Source organism: Moschus berezovskii, chromosome 16 (assembly GCF_049115385.1).
Source record: "Moschus berezovskii isolate FMDL1 chromosome 16, NW_MosBer_1.0, whole genome shotgun sequence".
Lineage (NCBI taxonomy): Eukaryota > Metazoa > Chordata > Mammalia > Artiodactyla > Moschidae > Moschus > Moschus berezovskii.
The window spans coordinates 36731078-36735710 of NC_142475.1; the positions used below are offsets into that span (position 1 = coordinate 36731078).

The window sequence follows — 4633 nt, forward strand, 5'->3', positions numbered from 1 at the left end:
GACGACAGAGGATGAGATGGTTGGATGGCATCACCAACTCAATGGACATGAGTTTGGGTGAACTCCGGGAGATGGTGATGGACAGGGAGGCCTGGTGTTCTGTGGTTCATGGGGTAGCAAAGAGTCGGACATGACTGAGTGACTGAACTGAACTGAAATGGAAGAAAGTAAGGAAAGACACTAGACCATTCAGGTATGATCTAAATCAAATCCCTTATAATTATACAGTGGAAGTGAGAAATAGATTCAAGGGACTAGATCTGATAGAGTGCCTGAAGAACTATGGGCGGAAGTTCATGACACTGTACAGGAGGCAGGGATCAAGACTGTCCCCAAGAAAAAGAAATGCAAAAAGGCAAAATGGTTGTCTGACAAGGGCTTACAAATAGCTGAGAAAAGAAAAGAAGTTAAAGGCAAAGGAGAAAAGGAAAGATATACCCATCTCAATCCAGAGTTCCAAAGAATAGCAAGGAGAGATAAGAAAGTCTTCCTCAGTGATCAATGCAAAGAAATAGAGGAAAACAATAGAATGGGAAAGACTAGAGATCTCTTCAAAAAAATTAGAGATACCAAGGGATTATTTCTTTCTTTTTTTTTTTTTAATTTTCTATGAAGTTTTATTCTCAAAATATAAAAAACCACCACAGACAAAGAGACTAAGACATTCTCTCCCAGTACTTGCTTCCCTCAGTCCTAATGAAGAACACAGACTCACACTAATGGAAGAAGTGCCTCCCCAGCTCTGAGTCACTTAGAGCAGACAACCTCCTCGGCCACCTGACCATCATGGGCTTTGCTTTAGCAGCTGAGCTGGAGCCCAGATGCAGGGTGAGTGGAACCTACATTGCTAGAAGAGCTTTGCTTATGCAGCAGCAGGCATGCACGGGCTTCTTCGCTTAGAACACGTCTGTCTCACATGTTCGGGGGCTGCTGTGCAGGGGCACCAGGGGTGGCCTGGTGAGGCAGGGTGTACATGGCCCCCAGGAACTGGTCTGCAATCCTTCCAGCTTCTCGCAGCCCGCTCAGCAGAGCACCGTGGACCGTGGCTGGGTAGTTACGGATTGTATGTTCTCCAGCAAAGAAGAGTCGGGGAATAGGCTGTGGGGCACCTGGAATTGAGGGGCCAGGAGTGATTGGCTGAGCCATTAAGTCATAGTCATTTCCAGACGATCCTGCGGCTACATAGGAATAGGAGCCTCGGGCCCAGGGATCAGCACGCCAGCGAGACACCACAGTTTCCTTGGGCTGGGGCACCGCACTGCTGCCAAAAATCCCCTTGAGGATGGCCAGGCATCGGCCAACAATCACATCATCACTTATGTTTTCCATGATGCCAGCAGCTTCTCCCGCCACGAGTGCCAACAGTATTGGAGCTTTATAGAGGTTCCAGAAGAGGAAGAGTTCACCCCTGCTTGCAGTCGTACTGCCAACATGGCCAAACAAATTGACACTTGGGTCCCAGAACACCCGGTCAAAACATAACACAACCTTGTTAAGGTTGCCAAATCCCATCCTCTGGACTGCAGATGTTTTCCACTCAGGAAGAGGCGGCACAAACTGAACAGCTGGTGGCTGCTGCTTCAACATGCCCAAGGGAAGGGTACAGAGAACCGCATCACACTTATAAGTGAAGGTCTGGCTTGTGGAGTGGGTATTCACAGCTATCACTTCACATCCTGAAGCTGTGTAGCGAACCTGCCGAACTGCAGTATTCAGTTTAATGTCCAGGCCTTCTGCTAAAGCCACAGGCACACATGAGTAGCCATTCCTCACTGTCAGGTGGCTGCCAGTAAACTCAAAGTCATCATCCTGATCCCAGTGCTTAAGGGAGAGTGTAGAGAGAGGTGTGGCATTAGCGAATTCAAGATTTGCAAAATGCCAATCAAGTATCTGTCTGTCTCTTGATGAGAGATACACATCACTTGGGGGATTGGCTTCCAACTCCTGAAGTTTTTCTTCTAGTTTTCCTTGTGTTTCAGCTAATTCATCATATTCCTTGCACAGGGCAGTTAGATCCCTGTGTTTGCTTTTCACTAAGAACTCAGCAGTGATATCTCTGGGTGGTTTGACTTCAGATGCTTCTTTGTATTGCTGATGGAGTTCTTTAATTTTTTCTTTTAAATTTACCATCTTATTAAGCAGTTCCTTCAGTTCTTCCTGAGTTTTCACTATCTTCTTCCAATGTTCAATCTGCTCATCTTTGACATGCTTTTCTTGTAACTGAATGACAACTTCCAATGCCTGGCCAAGGGACACAGGCTTATTATTGAGGACGTTGAAGTCCAGTTGATGACTAAGGTAAGACGTAGCTTCTAGCAACCGGTTAAAATCTTGCTCTACCATTTCATCTTTCTCTTTAGGAACAGCTTGTCCATTCGCTTCTTAAAGTGGGCATTTTTGCTTGATCTTGGCCAGTTCCATATTTACTTGTTTGCTGACCACAGCCATGGGATTCCCTCCAAGACCTGTTACTACCATGGCTCCAAGGTCAGCTACATAGTTTCCTTTGCGAAATGTAGCAACTCGTCCACCCACACGATCCCTGGCTTCCAGAAATGTGACATCCATTCCAAAACTTTGTAATTGACGAGCTGCTGCCAAGCCTGAAACCCCAGAGCCTATGATGATTACCTTTCCTGTCTTCTTAGTTGGGAGAGGCTTTATCCTCTTATAGATGCCGAAGTTGATAAGACCATGACGCTCTAAATAACTGTGAACTCGGTGGACAAGCACAGTATCACTGTTGTAAGGTGCTTCTAATTGTTGGAGAGTAGCCTCAAATGTCAGCTGAATCTTTGGATTATCCAACCACAACTGCAATGTGCGATTTCTAATGAACAGAAAAACCTTCTGGGTCTGCTGTGGTCTACGGATGATATCCGGAAAACAGGCTGCTTCTTGAGAAGTCATCCGCTCATGAGGAAGTCTACTCTGGAAAGCTGCACCCTCCACACCTGATGCTTGGCCGTCTCCATACCCTCCAGAACTGTCGTCTTGAAGTCCTCCTGCTTGCCCAGATGGTTCCTCGGGCTCACTTTCATTTTCTTCCTCAGGTGGGGCTTGAGGGGGTGGTGGGGGAAGCTTCTTTTCCTTCTCTGCTTTAGCATTTCTCTCTTCTTCTGAATAATACTCGTCTTCTGAGAGGTTGGCCAAACTTTCATCCATCTCTCTGTACTCTACCTTCGCCCGCTTGCGCCGGCTGGTCCGTCGCCCCTCCGGTGTCTCTGCGATTCCCGTTTCCATGGGGGTCGCAGACCCAGGCACGGCGGTAGGCCCGGCTTGAGGCCCGGCGGACCCCGGCGGCTCGGCCAGGCCGCCGGGGGGCGAGGCCCGCGGGGGCTCCTTCTTGTGGGGAGTGCGCTCCCCAGCCGCCCCCGGCCCCGCCTCGCCAGGGCCGGACAGGCCCGCGGGCGGAGCGGCCACCTCAGAGCCGTTCTCCGCGCCGCCCGCCACCCCCACACCGGCCTGCGACCCGGCAGCCGCCGCCGCCGCCGCCTTCTTCCCAGACAACATGTCGGGCCGCCGGGCAGCCGACGGCCGTAGGGGCCGCCCGGTCGGTGGGTCCGTGGATCCGGAGCCGCCCGGGCTCACTTCACGCAGCCCGCGCGCCACCAACCGCCGCCGCCCAAGGGATTATTTCTTGCAAAGATGGGCACAATAAAGGACAGAGATGTATGGACCTCACAGAAGCAGAAGATATTAAGAAGAGGTGGCAAGAATACACAGAAGAACTATCCAGAAAGCATTTTCATGACCCAGATAACCATGATGATGTGATCACTCACCTAGAGCCAGACATCCTGGAATGCGAAATCAAGTGGTCCTTGGGAAGCATCACTATGAACAAAGCTAGTGGAGGTGAAGGAATTCAATTTGAGCTATTTCAAATCTTAAAAGATGATGCTGTGAAAGTGCTGCACTCAATATAGCAGCAAATATGGAAAACTCAGCAGTGGTCACAGGACTGAAAAAGTCAGTTTTCATCCCAATCCCAAAGAAAGGCAATGCCAAAGAATGCTCAAATAATTACACTCTTCTCACTTGCTAGCAAAGTAATGCTCAAAAATTTCCAAGCCAGGCTTCAACAGTATGTGAACTGTGAACTTCCAGATGTTCAAGCTGGATTTCAAAAAGGCAGAAGAACCAGGGATCAAACTGCCAACATCTGTTGGATCATTGAAAAAGCAAGAGAGTTCCAGTAAAACATCTATTTCTGCTTTATTGACTATGTCAAAGCCTTTGACTGTGTGGATCACCACAAACTGTGGATAATTCTTCATGAGATGGGAATACCAGACCACCTGACCTGCCTCTTGAGAAATCTTTATGCAGGTCAGGAAGCAATATTTAGAACTGGACATGGAACAACAGACTGGTTCCAAATTGGGAAAGGAGTACATCAAGACTGTATGCTGTCACCCTGCTTATTTAACTTATATACAGAGTATATCATGTGAAATGCCAGGCTGGATGAAGTACAAACTGGAATCAAGATTGCTGGGAGAAATATCAATAACCTCAGAAATGCAGATGACACCACCCTTATGGAAGAAAGGAAAGAGGAATTAAAAAGAGCCTCTTGTTGAAAGTGAAAGAGGAGAGTGGAAAAGTTGGCTTAAAACTCAACATTCAG

At 48.2% G+C, this 4633-nt stretch overlaps 1 pseudogene; it reads right to left on the reverse strand.

The window, feature by feature from the left end:
• Nucleotides 1–617: 617 nt before the first annotated feature.
• On the reverse strand, nucleotides 618–3528 carry LOC129559913 (lysine-specific histone demethylase 1A pseudogene; annotated as a pseudogene).
• Between the last annotated feature and the right edge of the window lie 1105 nt (nucleotides 3529–4633).